Here is a 25,344-nt window from a genome sequence, read left to right as displayed (position 1 = left end):
CCTTTCAGCTTCTATCCTTTGCTCCTCATTTCGTTCCCTTAATTTGTCCAATTCGTCTTTACCCTCTTTCCTTTTCCTCACTCTCTATTTTTCCTCCTTCTCAAGCTGTTTTATTAATTCATTCTGCTCATCCCTTAGCTTTGCCAATTTTTCCTCCAAAATCTCTTCTCTTTGTCGTAATAGCTCCTCCCCCTTCATCTCACTCTCCCTTGTACTATCCTCGTCTGTTCTCTTTACTGCCTCCCTCTCTTCTCCCGTTAGTGAACCCCGTAATTTTAATAATATCTGTGCAGCTACCCACTCATCATGTCCTATCTCTACAATCTGCTCTTCTCCAATCCTCCCCTCCCCCACTGTCATCTTCCTATGAGCCACATATGGTGGAGGGCTGTATGCCGGGTTCGAGTATCCTTCAGCCGCCCTTAACTGTCCTTCTATTTCTCCTAATTCTCTTAAAGGGTACAACCCTTCTCCCTCTGTTTTCACTCCCGGTGTTATGGGTATCTCGTTGCTCGGTTCCTTTTTTATGTTGTCTAATTTATCAATCTTTTCTCCTCCCTCTCCTTCATTCCCCGTATTCTTTGTCCTTTCACACCCCTTTTCCCCATCCGTTCCTTCTTTCTTAATCTCCTTTACTTCCAGTGTTTCCCCCATAGAGAACATTCCATTTGGTCCTGGTCGGGACCCCTGGAACATCCTCCATAAGTTAAACACCTCCACATGGCTCGCCAACTTCTTCCCCTTGTATGTATTGTGCAGATGGTTTAGCAGTGAATGTTGGGCATATGGATCGAAACTACCATTAGGCGGCCATGGTGTTAACATTTTGTTATCCGTCCCCTGGGTCCACTCTATGCTGTACTTAATTAATTTCTCCCTATGGGGTGGCAGTGTGGTGCATATGTGTTGTAGTGGGGTAGTGAGGGTGTTCCCCCACCCTCCCGACCCTGTCCCGTATGACATAGTGGTGCCCCACTTGTTACTCTTCCCTTCACTATCAGTTTACAATTTACAACCTTATATTGTTTACCTGGCCCCGTAAGTGTGGGGACTTACGACAATCCTTTGACAAATTATGCAATAATAATAATAAAAAAATAAATAAATAATAAAACACAAATATATATATATGTATAATTTGATATTGTATATTCATTCCCCTACGGCCCCCTGCGGCCGAAGCGCACGCAGCCCCCTGTGGCTGCGTACCCCTTACGACGATCTTATACAGTCGTCCTCATTCCTCGTTCTCCTCCCCCTTTTACACTTGCCGTGGCCGGCGTTCTCCGTGCGCAGCCACGCCCCTCTCCCCTTCTCCTCTTCCAATCCACTCGTTTATCGTTTATCTCCGTATCCGCTCCCTTATCATGTTTCTCTTCCCCACCACTCTCAAACCCAAAGTTCCTTGTACTCGCGATATCCTATTAAATCCCTACTGGTGACGTCACCGATGTCTTTACGCTACTGGTACATTCTCATTATTAGTTTCAAAATACACTTGCAATCTACCCCCGCTAACCCTACAGCTGTCTTCCTGTCTCTCCTGGAACAAGGTAATCTCATCAATAATATAATCGGACTGTGAACGCTGCGTCACCTCGCGTGTGATACGCCCCTCAACAGGAGGGCTTAACCAGCCAATTATCTTCCGTATTGGGCAACTATGCAACTAGCTACCGCCTATAGGGAAACGTCATCTACCTATCGAGTTTCTTGCTCGAACAATAGGGAACCTCGTCATCTACCTATCGAGTTTCTTGCTCGAACAATAGGGAACCTCATCTACTCATTGATCAATAAATGTCAAATCGTAGGAAACCACACACACCCACCCCTACACGTTAGTCGCAATTTAGGCCAATCAGTGTCTACGAGCGGCCACACGTGATGTTTTCGTGCTCCGCCCCCCTCTTTCGCGTGACGTAGCCGACTGCTCTCGCACTCGTCTCGCCACCATTCATTCCATTAGCAACACTCGGTTGTTAAACCTTCGCCGCGCATCTGTACAATACCTCCCTCCTCCCTTATTTACTTCCTCCCCCTCCCTCACAATTTCGCATTGCTCGTTGTGCGTGTCATGCTCACCAAGTTCTCTCGATGCAGGGCCGCTCGACTGCGTGCACCCCTCCAAGCGGCTCGCCACCTCCCCTCGTCTGGACCACGTCTGGACACTCGCCAACCGCGGGCGGGATACTTCTCAACCGGCTCCCGAGGGCCAATATCCGGATTGCGCTGTCCGGTCTTCTCGCAGCTCCACGATGGTCCTGTAGTCCTCAGAAGGGGGCAACGGCAGAGGGGGCCGCGCCGCCGGGCCTCCTCGCAACGGGAGTGCCTGGAAAAAGTAAAAATAAAAAGTCGATCCTAAACAGATCTCAGCAGTGCCTCCAACTTGTCGGGGGGAAATTCTGCCGGGGTCGGCCGGGCCGTCCGCGGACCTCCAGGCAGGGAGGCCCCAACTCCTCCCGTGTATATCCCAGATGAGATGAGATAGAGTATGAGACGCACACAAGGAGCAAGGTGACTCTGCTGTTTATTAGACAAAACGGCAGGGATGGGTCAAGGAGCGTACGCGTTCGTCCTGACACACACACAATCGTGGGGCTCGCAGGCCCTTTTTACTGTATTATGACGCGCTACTTGCGTCACTTCAGAAAGTTAACAAAAAACCTATCGCCACTCTTAATTGGGTGTTCGAGTGGTAGGGTTAGTATAGCACACATATAGAGAAAGATATTAGTGGACAAGGTGTAGTCAGGTGGTATATCTGGGGTGTCCCTACAATTAGATACATGAGAATTGTTACATGAAGACTCCTGAGGATTGGCTAAATTTGCTGGCGTCAGTGATAAGAGCCCCATGTTCTGATTGGTGCGCCCGTGAGCTTCCCAGCCTGGGACCACCGTCGTTCCCAGCTCTCGGTGTACCTGTAAGTTGCAACAATGTTTCACTATGGGTACATGCAGACAATGTGAGGACTTATTCATAGCTGGACGGGGGACCGCTCCCACTGTTGCAGATGTCCATTGAGCCTTTCAAGTGTATCTGCCAGTGTCTCGTAGCGAGGGATCCAGACGCCTCTGTTCTCCTGGGTTTGGCATCTCGTCAGGTTTGGCTTGGTCACGTGGGGAGGGACCGTGAAAGAGGCAGAATTCTGCACAATTAATATTGTTTTTCTACTGCGCGTCTGGTTTAATTTGTCGGTGTGACTTTACCGTTGGTGCGCGGAGTACGAGGTTGCAACATCGTGCCTTTGATGATTTGCTCTTGGAACGTGGGTTTGCAACATTGCGACCTTGGCTGGTTGCTTCGCCGAGCTCATTCTGCAGGATCAGCAACTGACTCTTGCCTTGTTGATGTCCACGGGAGCTCTTGTTTGAGGCCTACTTGGGCCTGGTGCATAAGTTGTCCGTTTGGTGCACAGGTGCTTTAGGTTATAGGAGCATATAATTTCATGACCAGTATTGTCTTCATTATACTTCTCATGGCGGTAACTGGTTTTAAGAGAAGCGTGAGCAAGCTAGTAGAAGAGTTCATGACGCGTCTTGCGTTTCTGCATTCTGAAAGCCTATGTAAAAATAATAAAGATGCACGTCCGTGAATATGCCTGTCGCCTACGTCATAGCACTGAGTATATTCTTCGTGTAGGTTGGTGTGGGAATGTCCAGTGTGTACATTTGTACAGATGTGCTTCCCGTTGTCTAGGTCGTCATGGCATCTCTAACGACGTGTAGATTTTAGTCTAGTTGATCCGTGCCGCAAGTGTCGGCATGGCCAGTGCGGGCTGCTGGGCAGGCAGATGGACACATCCGTATGTTCCTGTACCAGGGTATCTGGTCGTCTGGTAAATGGACAAACTCGTCTCGTGGCGGGTGTTTGGGTCGTGACCCTCTAGGCCAAGCGCGAGAGGCGAAGGACGGGAGCCTGGTCTTCCATTCTCCCACTTCACCTTTCTTCTGAACCCTGTAGCATCTTTCTGACCAAGGTATATCCCGCTAACATTCCTGCCATCGAATCCAACCTGGCTGAGATAGCCTCTGCACACGACACAGCCAAGAAAATCCTGCTAGAAGCACACAGTCGATACAAGGCTCAGGCAGACCGCCATTGCATGCAGTGTCCTGAGTGGAATGTGGGTTTCAAGGTTTGGCTATCAACAAGATACCTACCCAGTTGGGTCCACCCTACTAAATAATCCCCCGCTTTCTCGGTCCCTATCGCCAAGATCAATCCAGTGGTGTATCGGCTTAGACTGCCTAAGAGTCTAGATCGTATACATCTGGTGTTCCACACATCCCTCTTGCGCCCAGTAGCACAGGGCTCTGGCCCCATTCCAGTCGACAGACTTCTCTGTGTTTCTACTCCTTCTCCGGAGGAGTATGACGTCTCCTCAATCTGTGACTCTCATTACAGGAGGGGTCGTCGAAATATCTGGTGAGTTGGAAGGGCTTCCCATCCTCTGAGGACTCTTGGGAGCCTAGATCCTATGCTCATGCGCCAAGGCTGGTGCGCCTGTTTCACCGGAATCACCCCGGAAAACCTGGGGGTATCTGTTCTGGGAGGGGGCATACTGTCATGTGCCAGGTGGGACGGCACCTGTGGGATCGCTGGCGCGTCCGTTGCCATTAACAGTGCTGCTACATTTCTTCTGTTCTGTTGGGTAGCGGTCTAGTGGCTTGCAAAATGGCAGCCGGCCGGAGGTACTTTTTTCCTTTCCACCCGGTGGTCGGCGTGTGGGAATCCACTACTGCGGTTTGCTCTTTGGGTTTCCACGCTGCGAGTATTCCTTTTTTTGTGCACAGGGCACTTCTGTCTCTCCCTTGTCTTTCTTTCCGGGTCGTGTCTGACCCGGACTCCTTTCTACGCTCTGCCGCTCCTCTGGCAGCTCTTCCCTGCTTTGCTCTGTACTCATGCGGATCGCATTGCGCTCTGGTCTTCCCCCTTACCTTGCCTCTCTTCCCCTCTCGGCTCCTTCTCTTGTTCTCCTGGCTTCCTTTAGCGCCTGTTCTCTTTGGATGGTCATCTTCCTTGCTCCTGCACTCTCCCGTGGCCAGTTGCTTTCCTCCCGGCTCGCCCTCTCCTGTGGTCCGCTGTAGCCTCTTTCTCTCTGTGGACACTCTAGGGTAATCTCTTCCATTCCTTCCTTGCTGGACTTTGCCATTTTGTGTTCCATACATACCGGAATGCATATTCCACCAGACAAGCATTTCAAGCAGCTTGTGGAGGAACCAAACCTCTGGCATCTAAGAAGATTGGAATTCGAGAGAAGCCGGATACTGGGAACCTTCCTATTCTGCTTAGGGTTTTTTTGTGCCTTCTGGCTTTTCCCCACCTTAACTGGGCCGTCCCGGGAGGGGCCAGCTGACAGTTCCATCTCTTGGCGGTCACAGTGGCTTTCTACCGTGGCAGGCCATATCACATTAAAAAAAAGGAGGAATCTTGTGGGAGAAGAAGTCAAAGTCAACTACAGAAGACTTCAGCTCAAGTGCGCAGGAGGGGGATCTGTGGAAATCAGAGGAGGAAGATTACCCAGTTGACAGGCTGGCGCCCTTTTTGCTGAAACTACTGATACCAGAAGGCCCTAGGAGAGCCCAACTTAAACGCACAAAGTGGTTATACAAGGGTCGAATAAAACCCCTTGTACAGTCAAAAGTCTTTGACCCGTAATCAAGAGGAAAGCTGAGGAAAGTAAATCTTGTATTGTGATAAAACAAAGTGAACAGTGTAAATGGCAAATGTGAACCCGGCTGAGGGATGTCTGCAGAACAGGGTGAAATACGATAACCCCATGAACATTGTGGTAACAAGAGTTTAAACCGACGGAGGGATGTCCACAGTGAAATATTGTAAGATTGTTTAAAAAGACATTGGGCCTCATTACAAGTTTGGAGATAGCCTTGCCTGTAATACTTGCAGGCTACCTCCAAACTTTAAAAAAATTCTGGCACCCACGAATGGGCAATTATCGGGTTATTACGGCCCAGCCGGACCCGGTAATTGCCCATCGGCGGGTGCCGCCATCGGGTGATCCCCATTCCCATTTGAGCCCCATAGGACTCAATGGGAATGGGGATGCCTGTACCACCGGCACCGATCATTACGGTGCCGGTGCTACAGGCAAGCTGTGCTTGCGGGTGCTTTTCATTCCGCCAGGTCAGACCTGGCGGAATGAAAGGCACCTGCGAGCACAACTCAGAGTTTGCTGGTACGGATACAACGGTACCGGCAAGCTTACCGGAACCATTGTATCCAGACCAGCAAGCTCCTAATGACCCCCAATTAGACTTGTGAATACAACAGGTGAAATCTTGTGAGTAAAAAGCTGTAGTGAACCTGAAGGAGGGAGGCTAACATTCGAGAAGTGTATGAGCCTGGATTAGGGGGACCCAGGGGTGAAAGCCATCACCCAAGGTACATACGGAAAGGAACTTTTGTTTTGGTATTTTGAACACATCAGGCCCTGAAAGGCAAGAGACTTTGTAGAAAAGAGACTTAACCCTCGAAGGTCCCGATATTGGTGGAAGGAACTATAGACTTGTGCTGAAGAAGACCGAGGGTGTGCTGTGCTCAGGAGTCCCGCCTTGTCCTGTGCTAAAAACTTGAGGTAAAGGAGACCACAGCCATAACATCCTGACTTCTTTCTTGTGAACACTATGCCACACTCTTTTGTAATTTAGCGGTAAGGCATGGCAATCGTTTTTTTTAGTATAGGCCCTTTTATTTGACAAGACGCCACTCGGACTGTCTTATTATTGTTTGATGGTTGTAGCTTGCTCCCATCGTAGATTTAGGTTTAGATTAGGCATGTTTCCAACCTGCATATACAGTTTAATAAACACCCTTGAACTGTGATCACTTGTGTTGTCTTTAATGTTGCCACCATGAGTTCCTTACAGTAAGGGTTCCTCTTTTATACATTCTTTTGAAATAAAAAGTAAATATAATAAACATTATGCAAAAACCCATAAAATGCCCAGAGTACATGTTGTTACATAGCTTTTGCGAGGTTCAACATTTGCACGTGCTCTTGGCAGGGAGGGTGCACGACAGGCATTAACACAGGGCATATATGGCTCACGGGTTTCATCAATACACAGAGGGCACGTAAGTGACCTGGGCGAGCAGCTTCTGTGGAACCAAGACCGGATCTGAGCCGCCCCCCTGAGCCTGTTTCACTGCTGAGACTTTGAATGGGACGGCTCCACAATCCTTCGGCTTCTGCAGAGATTTATATGCAATTAAACTTTCAGATAATTCTCCAGACTGTAGCTGCTCTTTGAGTCTTCTCTGAACTGAGGTATTCGGGGACAATACCCCCAAAGATCTAAAGCCTCACAAATTGGGGAAATTCTTAGTTCAAGTCAAGAATATTTTATTTCCTGGTGCTTTTCAAAACCACTTGCTTTATACGTCTGTATACAAGTGTTTCAGGGATGTGCAGAGAGTTAAGAGTGTGGGCCTGGACGGTGGCATCGCCCTACTCGCAGACCCCCAGATGCCACCTTGCACCCTCTGAAAGCTGCCTAGCCCACGGCAGAAAGCATCATCGCAGGACTAAGAAGATCTGCCCCCTTCCTCAGGGAGCTGCACTGGCTGCCCCTCCAAGCAGGCATCAAGTTCAAGACAGCCTGCATCACCTACAAAGCAGTCAAAACCAAAACACCACTCCAGAGGCCCGTGCAGCACCAGAAGCCAAAGCAGAGACAGGAAGTGGCAGCAGGCCTGTTCCTGCTAGGCACCCTGTCTCCCAAACAGGTTATTACAGCAGATATGACTGTCCCCCTCAATCCTACACTTCAGGGAGGAGCTCAATACCCTACTCTTCAAAGGACATCTACCAATTGCTGTTCACTCCATTGCACCCTACTTCTCCCCCCTCTGGAGATCCCACCCTGCCCTGCTCCTCTGATCCATACCACACCATGCCTCTGCTGCCCAGCGCCCTCACGCATAGCCCCTTAGGTGCATTTCCTGTGCACACCACTCCTCTGCTGCCCAGCGCCCTCACTCATAGCCCCTTAGGTGCATTTCCTGTGCACACCACTCCTCTGCTACCCAGCACCCTCACGCATAGCCCCTTAGGTGCATTTCCTGTGCACACCACTCCTCTGCTACCCAGTGCCCTCACGCATAGCCCCTTAGGTGCATTTCCTGTGCACACCACTCCTCTGCTACCCAGCGCCCTCACGCATAGCCCCTTGGGTGCCTTTCCTGTGCACAGCACGCCTCTGCTACCCTGCTCCCTCATGCATAGCCCCTTGGGTGCATTTCCTGTGCGCACCACTCCTCTGCTATCCAGCGTCCTCACGCATAGCCCCTTAGGTGCATTTCCTGTGCACACCACTTCTCTGCTACCCAGTGCCCTCACGCATAGCCCCTTGGGTGCATTTCCTGTGCACAGCACGCCTCTGCTACCCTGCTCCCTCACGCATAGCCCCTTGGCTGCATTTCCTGTGCACAGCACGCCTCTGCTACCCAGCGCCCTCACGCATAGCCCCTTGGGTGCATTTCCTGTGCACAGCACGCCTCTGCTACCCTGCACCCTCATGTATAGACCCTTGGGTGCATTTACTGTGCACAGCATGCCTCTGCTACCCTGCGCCCTAATGCATAGCCCCTTGGGTGCATTTCCTGTGCACAGCACTCCTCTGCTACCCAGCGCCCTCACGCATAGCCCCTTGGGTGCATTTCCTGTGCACAGCACGCCTCTGCTACCCTGCACCCTCATGTATAGACCCTTGGGTGCATTTCCTGTGCACAGCATGCCTCTGCTACCCTGCGCCCTAATGCATAGCCCCTTGGGTGCATTTCCTGTGCACAGCACTCCTCTGCTACCCAGCGCCCTCACACATAGCCCCTTGGGTGCATTTCCTGTGCACAGCACGCCTCTGCTACCCTGCACCCTCATGTATAGACCCTTGGGTGCATTTCCTGTGCACAGCATGCCTCTGCTACCCTGCGCCCTAATGCATAGCCCCTTGGGTGCATTTCCTGTGCACAGCACTCCTCTGCTACCCAGCACCCTCACGCATAGCCCCTTGGGTGTATTTCCTGTGCACAGCATGCCTCTGCTACCCTGCTTCCTCATGCATAGCCCCTTGGGTGTATTTCCTGTGCACAGCGCACCTCTGCTACCCTGCACCCTCACGCATAGCCCCTTGGGTGCACTTCCTGTGCACAGCATGCCTCTGCTACTCTCTACCCTCATGTATAGACCCTTGGGTACATTTCCTGTGCACAGCACGCCTCTGCTACCCTACACCCTCATGCATAGCCCCTTGGGTGCATTTCCTGTGCACAGCACACCTCTGCTACCCTGCACCCTCACTTGCAGCCCCTTGGGTGCATCAACTGTGCACAGCGCACCTCTGCTACTCTGCACCCTCACTCATAGCCCCTTGGGTGTATTTCCTGTGCACAGCATGCCTCTGCTACCCTGCTTTCTCATGCATAGCACCTTGGGTGTATTTCCTGTGCACAGCGCACCTCTGCTACCCTGCACCCTCACGCATAGCCCCGTGGGTGCATTCATACCCTGCTCAGGGCTAGGCATTTCATTTAACCAGGATCAGACTCTGGGCCGCCTTCTTACAACCCAAGCTCTAGCAGAGAGTCTTAAGCAGGAGATCAGTGCATGCCATAAACCCCCAATCCCATGTGCCAGGCTAGAGGAGCTGTGCCCACCGCAGCATTACTCTTTTAATCCAGCTCGGGGGTGCTTGGCTGCCCAGTGGTGGGATCCGGAAGCTTCTAATGGTGATGGAACACGCCCACCCGCCCCACAACATTGTTAAGAAAACTGGCCACAACCACCTCTTCTCTGAGCTGGCGTAACATCACTTTGTGAATAGGGAGGCCCAGCTAGAATAGGGGCAGCCAGAATAGGGGGGCTGAGCTAGCATGAATTCAAGAGGCTCCTCTTTTGTAAACACATCTATTACAATATAAGACTAGGGGGACTATGGGGGCTAAAGGTCACATTTAGCCATTATTATGCGGTCCTCTCTGCCTGCACTATGATATGATATAAGTCATTTATAACGCGCTTGTACACCAGGGTTTCTAGGTGCAAATTATTCAGTGAAATCCAAGGGTTCACGGCCCCATTCAGCCCCAAACTCAGCAGCATTGTGACTTGCTCAGCGTGGACTCGCTGTAGATTCTACCAGAGGAGAAACCGCCTGCGGTGAACAAGAAGGCCACGTACAAGCCCAAACTAAAGAGCCTAAAGGGTTAAAGAGACACATTTATTAGGAGAGCACTGGGGCCATAGAGGGCACATCCTGGCTGCATTTATACCGACCAGTCCCCATCACAGAAGACCAGACGCAGCACTGGTCCCCATCACAGAAGACCAGAAGCGGCACTTGTCCCCATCACATAAGACCAGACGCGGCACTGGTCCCCACACAGAAGACCAGACGCAGCACTGGTCCCCATCACAGAAGACCAGAAGCGGCACTTGTCCCCATCACATAAGACCAGATGCGGCACTGGTCCCCACACAGAAGACCACACGTGGCACTGCTCCCCAGACAGAAGACCACACGCGGCACTGGTCCCCACACAGAAGACCAGACACTAACACTGGTCCCAATCACAGAAGACCAGACGCGGCACTGGTCACCATCACAGAAGACCAGACGCGGCACTGGTCCCCACACAGAAGACCACACGTGGCACTGCTCCCCAGACAGAAGACCACACGCGGCACTGGTCCCCACACAGAAGACCAGACACTAACACTGGTCCCAATCACAGAAGACCAGAAGCGGCACTGGTCACCATCACAGAAGACCAGACGCGGCACTGGTCCCCACACAGAAGACCACACGTGGCACTGCTCCCCAGACAGAAGACCACACGCGGCACTGGTCCCCACACAGAAGACCAGACACTAACACTGGTCCCAATCACAGAAGACCAGAAGCGGCACTGGTCACCATCACAGAAGACCAGACGCGGCACTGGTCCCCACACAGAAGACCACACGTGGCACTGCTCCCCACACAGAAGACCACACGCGGCACTGGTCCCCACACAGAAGACCAGACACTAACACTGGTCCCCATCACAGAAGAACAGACGCGGCACTGGTCACCATCACAGAAGACCAGACGCGGCACTGGTCCCCACACAGAAGACCACACGCGGCACTGCTCCCCAGACAGAAGACCACACGCGGCACTGCTCCCCAGACAGAAGACCACACGCGGCACTGCTCCCCAGACAGAAGACCACACGTGGCACTGCTCCCCACACAGAAGACCACACGCGGCACTGGTCCCCACACAGAAGACCAGACACTAACACTGGTCCCCATCACAGAAGACCAGACGCGGCACTGGTCACCATCACAGAAGACCAGACGCGGCACTGGTCCCCACATAGAAGACCACACGCGGCACTGGTCCCCATCACAGAAGACCAGACACGGCACTGGTCACCATCACAGAAGACCAGACGCGGCACTGGTCCCCACACAGAAGACCACACGTGGCACTGCTCCCCACACAGAAGACCACACGCGGCACTGGTCCCCACACAGAAGACCAGACACTAACACTGGTCCCCATCACAGAAGACCAGACGCGGCACTGGTCACCATCACAGAAGACCAGACGCGGCACTGGTCCCCACACAGAAGACCACACGCGGCACTGCTCCCCAGACAGAAGACCACACGCGGCACTGCTCCCCAGACAGAAGACCACACGCGGCACTGCTCCCCAGACAGAAGACCACACGTGGCACTGCTCCCCACACAGAAGACCACACGCGGCACTGGTCCCCACACAGAAGACCAGACACTAACACTGGTCCCCATCACAGAAGACCAGACGCGGCACTGGTCACCATCACAGAAGACCAGACGCGGCACTGGTCCCCACATAGAAGACCACACGCGGCACTGGTCCCCATCACAGAAGACCAGACACGGCACTGGTCACCATCACAGAAGACCAGACGCGGCACTGGTCCCCACACAGAAGACCACACGTGGCACTGCTCCCCACACAGAAGACCACACGCGGCACTGGTCCCCACACAGAAGACCAGACACTAACACTGGTCCCCATCACAGAAGACCAGACGCGGCACTGGTCCCCATCACAGAAGACCAGACGCGGCACTGGTCCCCACACAGAAGACCACACGTGGCACTGGTCCCCACACAGAAGACCACACGTGGCACTGCTCCCCAGACAGAAGACCAGACGCGGCACTGGTCCCCACACAGAAGACCACACGTGGCACTGGTCCCCACACAGAAGACCACACGTGGCACTGCTCCCCAGACAGAAGACCAGACGCGGCACTGGTCACCATCACAGAAGACCACACGTGGCACTGCTCCCCACACAGAAGACCAGACGCGGCACTGGTCCCCATCACAGAAGACCAGACGCGGCACTGGTCACCATCACAGAAGACCAGACGCGGCACTGGTCCCCACACAGAAGACCACACGCGGCACTGCTCCCCACACAGAAGACCACACGCGGCACTGGTCCCCACACTGCGTGGCTCATTTTATTCTATTTTATTTCACAAAATCCTAAAACTTTACATTACAACGAAACAAAAAAGAAGAGAACAAGAAAAAAGAAGATATTTACAATAAAGGAACCATTTACAATTGAAAGGTTTACCCTCCAATACTGAACATTACACACCATATAGTAGAATTGGTGTCACATGTGCCTTATTGAACTCGAGTAATGGGCACAAGGAAAAAAGACAATACTTCTTATAGTTCAACCTCATTTGTGCCATTAATGAGTACATTTTCTCAGTCAATTTATCCTGCATTTGTTTTCAAAAGTTTCTTTATCGCCAACAAATTTCCCAAGTAAATCATATATTCGACTGATTCTATTTTCTTGCCGTCTATAAACCACCCCTGATTTCTGCTCTTCTTTTGGGGGCTCTTTTGGGGTCTCTTTTGGGGGCTCTAACGCATAACACATGATTTCGACAGGTTCATTATAGATTGTTTCCTCCTCATTTGCCTCAATTCCTCTCAATCTTCTGGGGTCGCATCCATTACCCAACATCTATACATGCCCACTCAGCAGCACTGTTTGGGCATTTACAGAAGGTAATGTCACTGCGCTGGGCCCAAATACATGACCTTCAGGCCCCACTTGCTAGGCAATCCTGGCCATGCCTCTGTCCGTTACAATTATACCATTGGCATAAGAACCATCCTCTCTCCAAGCGTCATATCCTTGGTGGGAAAAAAGAAATTGCCAACATTTAATGGAAGATCAGACCTAGAAATATTAAACAAGGTGCGGGTGAGCACACAGCCCTGCCTTAATCCCGCCTCCACCCCACGTCACCCGAATCCAAATTCAATCTAACCATCCGTTTATTTTTTGAATAAAATAGTGTGAGCATGTTTAATAAGCCAAAGGGAATGTCACATTTACTCAAGTTGCCCCATAACTTTTCTCGATCCACTCCATCAAAGGCAGATGACATGTCCAGACTGGCTACAAAGTGGGATTTCTTCCTATCTGGTTTTGCTTTTGATTGGAATAAAGTCAGAATTAGCCCATTCAGAGCTGTACCAATTACGATATGATATGATAGGTTATTTATAACGTGCTTAACACTCAGAGGTTTCTAAGCGCGGACCCAGGGATCGAACCTGTGTTGCTCAGTGTCGTCTTGCTTCCAAGCCGAGCACGTTGCCCCTAAGCTATCCTTCCGAGTCAATTCCCTTCCTAAAGCCGGTCTGGAACACACGTAACCTGCCGAGCGTTCTATTCACTCGTGAAAATCCTTTAAAACAAAACTCGCAAGTACCCTTGATGAGATGTCAATCAATGAGATTGGCCGCTCGTTCGTGGGCGAGTTCTGAGGCCCCTTTATGTAAATTGGGACCAAAATCAAGACAGCCCGGGATTGAGGTAAACAGTAAAGAGGCAGATCTATATATCCGCCTATAGATCTATATGGGCTTTAAACAGGATATTTGAAACTCCATCATTGCCACAATCTCTTGAATTCTTCTCTTTCGATTTAGTGATAGCCACATCTCCCCCATGGGCTTCACTTGCCTCCCTTCTAGTAAATACGGTGGGATAATGGGATAACCCTCAGATCCAGGGATACAGTTCTATTGGACCAGCCTTTGCCGAGTCTCTGACCCGCTGTCATGAACCGAGGATTCTTCCCCCAACTCCTCACCTGGATCTTCTGGGAAGGATTCTTTAGGGTTGGCCTCGGGCTTCTTCTGATCCTTTCTCCTTGAGGGAGTCTTGTCCTTTGGAGTTCGGAACTGCTTATCGTGTAGGTAGGGTCTGGCCCATCCGGAGGCCACCTTGGCAGAGATGTAACTCTGACCTCGGGGATCCCCAGAGGGCCAGTCCTAATTTCCAGGGAAAAAGCACAAATGCAGAAAAAACCCTGTTTCCGGATGGGTTCAGGTGGGGGGTAGTTGGTTCCTCTCAATCGAAAAGGAAGGCGGAGCTTCTCCACACCAAAAGAGGAATACTTGTAGAATAGTAGACTGATTCCTCAATAGTTCAGACTGCTGGGAGTATAAACTGCATAGAACTCCCGAAGTTCTCCTAATTCAATGCAGATAAGAGTAAAGGATAGAAGGTGAAAAAGGCAACACCACGTGATAAGAAGTAATTATGACAAAAAGAATATCCTAAACAGTTTAGGCAAGGCAGAGCGAAAAGAAAAATAGAAAAGTATACGGATTTCGTCAGTTTGAGTAAAGGCAAAGCTACCCAGGGTGAGGTCAGAGCAACAGGGACCCAGACCTGTGAAGGGCTAGGCAACGCTGATAGAAGTAAGGATACCGGCACCCACAGTTCAAAATAAAAGTAAAAAAAAAGGATAAGCTGAGTGGCGAAAGGAACAGGAGCAAATGGGACTAACTAAAAGCAAAAGCACAAAAACAGGCGGTGCCGAGACACCAGGAGTGGAAAGATGAAGAATTATAAGGCGGGAGAAAAAATAGAGCAAACAAACAAATGAGGCACGGCAGGCAGGAGGAGGGTGACTAGAGCAGGAAACAAGGCGGTAAGTAGATTCGCTGAAGGCACAGAAGGATCCAAGAGGAAACTCCAACACACGAACCGAGCGTTGACAAACAGATACAACGCACCGGCTTGTGGGAGGAGCCAGCCTCTTAAAGGTACGGCGGCCATCTTGGGTGAGGACTGGAGCGCGCGCTGATCATAGCTTCCAGTGCTTCCACAATCTCCAGTTCCTGACAGTATACCCCTTCTTCCTCGGGGCACCCCCAGGTTTGCCCGGATGAAGTCGATGGAACCTCTGCACCAGACGTGGGGCATGTATATGGTTCACAGGTTCCCATGTCCTCTCTTCTACTGGATAATTCTTCCAATGAACCAAGTAGTATAACCGCCCTCTGCGGTAACAGGAATCCACCAAATTAGATACTTCATATTCTTCAGGCGTCGAGGTCACTCGGGCACGTGAGCAGTTCACAGGTCTCTTGAAGGGATCATCCTTGTATTCTTTGAGAAGGGATACATGAAAGACCGGATGCACCTTCCTAAGATAGTCTGGTAGCTGGAGCTTATATGCAACCGGGTTGATCTGTTGCAAAATGGGGAAAGGCCCAAGAAAACGAGAGGAGAACTTCCCCCTATGAACCCATCTAGGTAGATACCTGGTGGATAACCAGACCAATTGTCCGACCTTCCAGCTTGGATGGGCGCGACGACCCTTGTCAGCCCACTTCTTCTGTGCTAGTTGACTTGCTTAGTGAGCTTCCTTAGCGAGCTTGTGCACCTTCTGTAGGTCTAGTAGAATCGAATCTAGAGCCGGAATCTTGGTAGAAGGAGGGCTGAGCCAGGGTAGGTGTTGAGGATGGTATCCGTAAGTACAATAGAAAGGGCTCATCTGGATCGAGGTATGAAGGGAATTGTTATAAGCGAATTCCGCTTGTGGGAGAAAGCGATACCACTCTTCTTGTTGTGGACTGCAAAAACACCTAAGATATTGTTCTAAATTGGCATTAAGTCTTTCTGTTTGGCCGTTGCTCTGTGGATGATATCCTGAGGAAAGAGCCTTGTGAATTCCGAGTGCTTGGCAAAGGGAGGACCAAAACTTTGAGGTGAATTGGGGTCCCCTGTCAGACACAATGGTCTTAGGTACACCATGAAGACGAACAATGTCCTGGAGAAAAGTTGCGGCCATCTCAGAGGCAGAAGGGACTTGCTTGAAGGCAGAGAAATGCGCTAGTTTGCTAAAGGAGTCAATGGTCACCATGATTGTAGTCATGCCATATGATGGAGGGAGATCTACGATAAAATCGGTAGATATATGTTCCCAAGGACGGTCTGGTAGGGAGTGTTGTTGTAACAACCCCAACGGCCTTCCTGTTCGGTTCTTGTTGGAAGCACATACCGAACAAGCAGACACATACTGGCCTACATCTCTTCTTAAGGTAGGCCACCAGAATCCTCTCTGGATAAGATCAAAGGTCTTCCTAATACCGGAATGACCGGATAGAGGGGTGTCATGACACCAAGAAAGTATTAGCCTTTGCAACTCCTTCGTAGGAATGTAGAGAGCTCCTTCATGATAGAACTATCCGTCCTTATCCTGGTTAACAGATAACGGAACTTCGGAACACCTCTTATACTGTGGGATTAGGTCTTGAAGGAACGAAACTGTAGAAGCTAGGACAGTGAGATGCGGAAAAACCAGTTCATGTTCCTTATAGGAACTAGATGACTCTCCTAGGCTTCTGGACAAAGCGTCGGCCTTCCTGTTCTCTGTGCCAGGTATGTAAGTAATCATAAAGTCGTATTGTAAGAAAAAATACGCCCATCTGGCGTGTCTGGCGTTAGAACATTCTAACTGTTGCAAAACCCAAAGGTTACGGTGGTCAGTTCTAATGGTGAATTGATGTGTGGCTCCTTGTAGGAGATGTCTCCATTCTTGGCAGGCCAACTTTATGGCCAACAGCTCCTTTTCGATTACAGAGTAGTTGCACTCACTACTAGTAAGTGTCTTGGAGTAGTAAGCAACCGGATGCTCATCGCCGTCTTCCGTCGTTTGGAGTAAGACTGCCCCTACCGCCCCTCCAGAAGCATCTGTTTCAAGAATGAAAGGCTTGGCCTGATCCGGTTGGACCAGGATGGGTGCTGTAGAAAAACATTCCTTTAAAAAACTGAAAGCTCTTTGAGGTTCGACTCCGAACATGAACCTCACACCCTTTTTCAATAAGGAGGTCAAAGGGAGTACCTTCTTGGAGAAGTTGGGAATAAACCTCCTGTAAAAGTTAGCCAGTCCTAGAAACCTTTGTAGTTCCTTGACATTGGTAGGTTCCTTCCAATCTCTAATGGCCTTTACTTTATTAGCATCCATCTCAATACCATCCTTGGATAGTATGAAACCCAAGTAGGACACTGTTGTGGATTCAAATGAACACTTCTCTGGCTTTACCAGTAACTGATGGAACTGCAGACGCTGTAGAACTAATCTGACCAATGATCGGTGCTCTGATAAAGACTTGGAAAAGATTAGGATGTCGTCCAGGTACACTACTACCGACAAAAACAACATGTCGGCGAATATCTTGTCCATGTACCTCTGGAAGATGGCTGGTGCGTTTACGAGACCGAAGGGCATCACACAGTATTCAAAGAGTCCGAAGGGGGTGCGGAACGCCGTCTTCCACTCGTCACCCTGCCTGATTCTTAAGAGGTGATAAGCACCTCTTAGATCAAGCTTAGTAAAGTACACCGCCCCCTGTACTGCCTCCAATATATCCCGAATTAGGGGCATGGGATATCTGTCCCGGATGGTAATCTTGTTTAGACCCCTGTAATCTATACAAGGGCGGAGCTCTGTCGAATCCTTCTTGGGAATGAAGAATAAGGAGGCCCCACAGGCGGACTTGGACTCTTGGATTAATCCGTTCTGCAAATTTGCGTCGAGGTACTCTCTTAAAGCCTTCCTCTTTGGTAACGACAAGGGGTACATTCTACCAAAGGGAACCACAGCCTCCGGAATTAAGTCAATGCAGCAATCCTCAGGTCTATGTGGTGGTAGTTGTCTGGGTATGGTGTCCATAAACACCTCTGAGAAGTCTTGATAATGTACGGGAACTGAGGCCACAGTGACATGTCCCTGAACCCCACACTGGCTGTGTTCTAGGGTGTTAGGAGAAGCAGACCTGTTGATACAGTGGGACTCACAGAAGGTTGAATTGAAAGAGACCCTGTTGGTAGTCCAATCAATGTGAGGGTTGTGTCTCCTTAGTCAAGGAATTCCTACAACTAACGGAAAATGAGCAGCACGGATCTGGTAAACACCAAAAACTCTTCATGTTGGCCGAGTCTCATCCTTAATGGAATGGTCTCCAGCGTTATAGGTCCGGAGGACAGGGGTCTACCATCGACTCCTTCTACTGGAATCGGGGTGGCCTTGGGTATGGTGGAGATTAGATGCTCAGCTGCCCACTTAGAGTCAATGAAATTTCCAGCAGCTCCGCAGTCTAGCATAGCGAACACCTCAGTGGGGGAATCCTCGGTCAACCACAGGTTGACCCGAAACACCATTAGACTGTTATCCTCCGGGGTGCTTACTGCTCTTGTGTAGTAGCAAGGGTGCTTGTTACTTCCCCCGAAACCTCCCTTGCTGTGGATCGGGGGTGGAAGTTTCCCTGTCGTCTAGGTGGGACTTCAGGACAGTCTCTCAAAAAATGCTTTGAGGAGCCGCAGTACATACATAAACCTGTCTCTCTCCTTCTTCTTCTTTCTTCTTGCGTCAAGGGACCGCGAGCCGCCCCAATCTGCATAGGTTCATCCGTCCTAGGGGTAGTTCGAGGTGGAGGAGCAGGGGATGGTTGACTGGACTGTTGTGGGAAGCCTCTGGTTCTTCTTCTTTCGGATCTTCTCTCTTGAAGACGGAACTCGATCTGAAGTGACAAAGTCACCAATTCCTGAAAGGATGCCGGACGAGCCACTCTGGCTAGCTCGTCCTTGATTTCTTCACGAAGACCCCGTCTGAAGATTGTTTGCTGAGCAGAATCAGGCCAATCTGCCTTGGCTGCCAGCCTCTGGAAACGGGAGAGATAGGTCTGTATGTCCGTGTTTCCCTGTTGGACATTAAGTATTGCTTCCAGAGAAGAATAGAATACTTCTGGTCTATCAAATCTTTCACCAAAAACCTCTGTAAAACGATCATAGTCGCTCAAAACGGGATCATCTCTGGTAACCAAGGGTGTGGCCCATGCAAGGGCGTTTCCAATTAGATTGGCTATGATGAACCCCACCTTAGATCTGGCAGTCTCATAGGCGTGAGGTCGGAAGGCGAAATACACTCTGCAGGCATCCAGAAATTCTTTCAGACCTCCCGGGTGACCATCATATTTACCAAAGGAAAGGGGCATCGTAGGCAGGTCTCCACGATCATCCCGATGTAACACTACCTGCTGCCTGAGGGCTACATTCTCTGTCCGTAAAGCCTGCACCTCTAAAGTAAGGTTCTGTAAAGCAGCCACCAATTCCTGATACTGCTCTAGTGAGGCCATGATGGTTATTGGGCGTTGTATGCTGTCATGAACCGAGGCTTCTTCCCCCAACTCCTCACCTGGATCTTCTGGGAAGGATTCTTTAGGGTTGGCCTCGGGCTTCTTCTGATCCTTTCTCTTTGAGGGAGTCTTGTCCTTTGGAGTTCGGAACTGCTTATCGTGTAGGTAGGGTCTGGCCCCTCCGGAGGCCACCTTAGCAGAGATGTAACTCTGACCTCGGGGATCCCCAGAGGGCCAGTCCTAATTTCCAGGGAAAAAGCACAAATGCAGAAAAAACCCTGTTTCCGGATGGGTTCAGGTGGGGGGTAGTTGGTTCCTCTCAATCAAAAAGGAAGGCGGAGCTTCTCCACACCAAAAGAGGAATACTTGTAGAATAGTAGACTGATTCCTCAATAGTTCAGACTGCTGGGAGTATAAACTGCATAGAACTCCCGAAGTTCTCCTAATTCAATGCAGATAAGAGTAAAGGATAGAAGGTGAAAAAGGCAACACCACGTGATAAGAAGAAATTATGACAAAAAGAATATCCTAAACAGTTTAGGCAAGGCAGACCGAAAAGAAAAATAGAAAAGTATACGGATTTCGTCAGTTTGAGTAAAGGCAAAGCTACCCAGGGTGAGGTCAGAGCAACAGGGACCCAGACCTGTGAAGGGCTAGGCAACGCTGATAGAAGTAAGGATACCGGCACCCACAGTTCAAAATAAAAGTAAAAAAAAAGGATAAGCTGAGTGGCGAAAGGAAGAGGAGCAAATGGGACTAACTAAAAGCAAAAGCACAAAAACAGGCGGTGCCGAGACACCAGGAGTGGAAAGATGAAGAATTATAAGGCGGGAGAAAAAATAGAGCAAACAAACAAATGAGGCACGGCAGGCAGGAGGAGGGTGACTAGAGCAGGAAACAAGGCGGTAAGTAGATTCGCTGAAGGCACAGAAGGATCCAAGAGGAAACTCCAACACACGAACCGAGCGTTGACAAACAGATACAACGCACCGGCTTGTGGGAGGAGCCAGCCTCTTAAAGGTACGGCGGCCATCTTGGGTGAGGACTGGAGCGCGCGCTGATCATAGCCTCCAGTGCTTCCACAATCTCCAGTTCCTGACACCCGCTAAGGAGTCTCCAGAGTTCCCTTACATCCTATGGAATTAGTTGACAAATGATCTGTTGGTTCTACTCTGAGAACATTTTAATCTTATAGGACTTGCACCAATTTTAAAAGATTGTTTTAGCCATTTAGTAGTTACAATCATATCCAAGTGGGTCAATGAGGAATCCTTGTGAAGCCTCCTTAGGTCACATCATAGTTCCTTTTATGATCTCTAATCTGGATGTCAAATGGCTGAGCTTGCGTCTCAACCAACAGCATCTGTTTCCTCTTTCCATTGGATAAGAGTGGCCGTAAAGACCGGATGCGTCACAACAGACCCGTTATTCCTTTAGAGACCAAGGATTGCAAACCTCAAAAGCCCTGTTATTAAATTGAGCTTGTGATATCCCACCTTGGGATACTCCGTTTCCCTTACTATTAGTCCTTAGGTTTTTACAACTGGAATTTTGAGTATTGCCCCTATTGTTTTTATTTTTTTATTTATTTTATTTTGTTCCACAGTACAAAAGTACTTTTAACACAGTTAACCTCTAGAAGTACAAATATAATACAAATATAATACAAATTCACAATACAAGGATTAAGAAAACATTCCAACCTATTATAAAAATACTGCAGCGTTCTTTAAAAACTCTAAAACATGAATACTCAGGCTTAGTTCATTACAATTCATGATCCTCCTCCACAACTCGTCTTCCGAGAAATACCCAATTCCATGTAAACATTGGAGTCGCAGGATTTCCAAATTTGGACACTCAACACATAGATGCCTTAGAGTCTCTGTCTGGAGTTTACAATGACGACACAACCTCTGGTCTCGTGGAATGTTATGACGCCGACCCAATATTTCATTAGTTGGTACGAAGTTCAACCTAAGTCTTAATACTTGAGACCTAAGGCTTCTCAACTGATGTTTTTTTCAAATAAGATGCTGGTACATTGAAGCTTTTACAAGACCACACAAAATGATCACCAAAACATTTATAATCCATAATCATTCCTCTCAAATTTGTCCAAACATACCTTCACCATCTTAGCTTAGCTACTTTTGGTGTGAGGCCCAATTCTTCTACAGATCTGTCTGCACCTTGGAGCATTGATTCACAACTCATGACCCCCTCTGTGAGGACCATGCAGCCCCCCTGCAGCCTTACCAGGTTTAACTGCTCCAAAACCGAGGCCACCGGGGGGTTCAGAATGTTCATGAAGAGCTGTAACTTCCCCCATCTATCATTGTCTGAATGGGGAGCTGTCCCAGCTCATACAAAATCCCTACAAGTGGTACTGATTGTGGTAGTTGCAGAAGACCTCTCCACAATGCTCCCTCCAATTTTGCCCAGTCTAAGGGCCAAGTCTTTGTTTGGGCACCATAAGTTAACTTAGGCAGAAGTTGCTGCTTGTACAGTTTAAAAACTGGCAAAAGCGAGTATCTTTCGAATTTGCCATCGATGACACGCAGCTTCACCAGTGCCCCTGAGAATTTGGCCTTAAGGTCTCCTTGATACTCTATGCCTGTAACCTTATCGTACATTACAACACCAAGATAAACAAACTTATTTACTACTTCTAGCTTACCATTTTTCAGATGCCAGGGTACTGTTTTACAATTTCTTTTTCCCCCCTTTAAAACAAGGACCTTTGATTTTGTTGTATTTAGTGATAAGTCCAGACTCCCCAGAAAATCTTCCACAGCTGTTAATGCTCTCTGCAGACCAATAGCTGTTAAATCGCACAAAACGATATTGTCCGCATACAGTAGATACTGAATTACCAGGGAGCCCAATCTTGGGGGGAAGATATTGACTAAACCTAAATGACCTCCCAACCCCAACAAGTAGAAGCAAAAAAGAAATGGGACCAGTACACAGCCCTGTTTTAGGCCCCTATTTGTCTGTATCCAGGGCGAATAACTTCCCAAAGCATCAAGCCTAACCCTAATCTTTGTGTCTGTGTGTAAGGCCTCCAGGATACACAGCAGAGCAGCCGGGCACCGCTGATCATTTAACTTTTTCCACAAAAGAGACCTATTCACCAAATCAAATGCCTTACTGATATCCAGAAAGGCTAAAAATACAGGCCGAGATTGGGTCTTGGCTTGGTGTGCTATTAAATCTAAAACAAAACAATTTGTGGCAGTGCTCAAACCCTGCCGGAAGGCCAATTGAAAGGCATCTAGAGACTTAGATTCCAGTGACTATCTTTGCAAGGCTTTCAGGAGCATTTTCGCAAAAATCTTATTCGGGGCGTCCAGCAAGGAGATTGGTCTATAATATAGGGGTGAAGACCTATGACCACCTTTAAAAATCAAAATTATAGTAGCTGCAGACCAGGTATAGGGAAATATTTTGTTTGCAAGAATGTTAGTAAATAAATCTGAAAGCACTCTTGACCAGACTGTCAGATTGTCTTTGTAGGTCAGGTTTGAAAGGCCATCAGGCCCCGCGCATTCGAGTGCTTACTTTTCTTTATCAAATTAGTGACATCCTCCAAGTCCCATACCATGGCCCCACTCCATTCCACCTGGGACCAACTAACTGATCTTTGAAGCCCCTCTACCCTATATAGTTCAGAGAAATGTTTAACCCAAGCTATATCACTGACAACCTGAGCTTGTAGAAAGTCCTGGGTTCCTGAAGATCTTATTAAATCCCAGAATGTTTCTGTCCTATTACCTGACATACATGCTAACATTCTCTCAGCATCTTTTATATCCAACACAAATTGCCTACCTTTCACCCAATTTCTGTATGTGTGTCTCAGTCTCCGTACCTCAGTAGCCGGTCAAGTGGCACAGCGAGTAGAGCGCTCGCTTTGACATCCGTGCAGAACTTGAACTTGCCAACGCAGGTTCAAATCCCGGCAGGGCCAAACTCAGCCTTTCATCCTTCCAAGGTCGATAAATGAGCACCACACACGGTGGGTAATAATAAGCAGCACTCACATACCTGAGGGCTCGTAGCGCTATATAAATGCCAAATTATTATTATTATTACCTCATCCTTATAACCAGTAGGTAAAGCTTTCCTAAGGTGCCTTATTTCTTGGTGCAATTGTTTTTTATGTGTCTGTATCTCCACATCAAAAGAGTGAGTGCCTTTTGTTTGTTTTGACCCCTGGATTAAACCTCTATCTGTGGTTAACCTACCCAATAGCTCCCTTACTGACGCAGAAAATCCCTCTGACGAGCATACAAATACCAGCTTATCTGAAGGTAAATTCACTATCTCACGGAGAAATGCCTTTGCTATTCTTGGAAGCCATTTTACTTCATTCCCTCCCAAGTTTATTGCCACCACCAAAGGCTCAGGGTCTTTATTCCAGACTGGACCCACCAATTTATATAGAAGCAGAGAGTGATCACTCCAAGTCAGGGGTATAACTTCCAAAGTGTCCCCTTTCAAAGCTAGATCTTGTGAGACGAAGACGTAATCTAATGTCGTCTTCCATAGCCCATTCTGCCAAGTAAAGGCTGGAGGAATATCCATTTGTATATTGCCATTCACAATCGTTAGATTCCAAGCCTCAAATTCTTGCGTAATTCTTTTTCCCCCTCCAGAGCCTCCTTACCCACAGAATTCCTATTTTGATCCAGATACCACTTATCCTCTAAACATTCTGCATTAAAATCTCCGACAACTATCACCAATGCCCCATCAGCGGGAAACTCGCCCAGTAATGTAAAGGACACGGCTGTCAGAGCCTCCTCCAACTGTTCCCTTATTTGACTAAAATAGACATTCACCAGGAAACACTTACTTCGAAGCTCCCCCCCATTGTCTTGCCATTCTAGCAACACTACCAGGATATCTGGCCTATCTGTTTCAATTGTCTGCATGGTGACCCCCAAAGACCGTTTAATGGCAGTTATTAATCCCCCATACGGCCTTCCCTTCACTCCTCGCCAGGCTTCAATGAATACAGCACCAAAACCATCTATTATCGGAATATCCTGCAAGAAGGTTTCCTGAAGGCAGATTATATCTTATGTGGCAAAGAGGTCATGATTCTTCGTTATGTTCTTATAACCTCTTGAGTTCCACGTGATAAGTGACCAGTTAGACCATCATGTGCGTTGTAAATAATTTGTCCCCTCCCAAACGTCGTCACCTCTCCTTCTCATGGGGTCTTGGGTGTAACCTCTCGAGCTGTGAATCTCTTTATTATAGCTATCTCTTTCCTCTTGAATGTTGCCCCTCTTAGTTTGGTAAATTGGTGCCAAACTTGACAATATCGAGGGCCCTGTTACAGTTACTTCAAATCCTAGAGCCAAAAGGCGATCTTTCTCAGCCATAATGATCTCTTTAGTTAGAAGTGACATCAAGTGAAGCTTTACCGTGTCCAAGCAGTTATCAAACAAATTCAACCGTTTTGATATCACCTGAAGACAACAATCTTAAGTTAGGAATTTCATGCATCAGGGCCACGATGTAGTGTCTATTCAGGGGGTGCCTATTAGAGCTTTTCAAAAAGTCAATTAAAAAAAATACACAGAAGGTCATCTTGCACGGCCAATTTTTGTAGGGGGATTGGCCTGCGATTGTTGACGTGACCAATTTTTGGGAGATCTTCTGTGCGCCTCCTCCCTATTCACAGACCCCTTGGGCACTTCCACAAACTTACTTTTTGGTTCACCCAGACCTACTTCCTCCACTATCCTTGATGGTGGAAGTGGCATGGACAAGTGAACTCTAGGCAAAGACGATTC

The sequence above is a fragment of the Ambystoma mexicanum genome, chromosome 13 (genome assembly GCF_040938575.1).
Source record: "Ambystoma mexicanum isolate Mex_15411 chromosome 13, UKY_AmexF1_1, whole genome shotgun sequence".
NCBI lineage: Eukaryota > Metazoa > Chordata > Amphibia > Caudata > Ambystomatidae > Ambystoma > Ambystoma mexicanum.
This window is presented reverse-complemented; position numbering follows the sequence as displayed.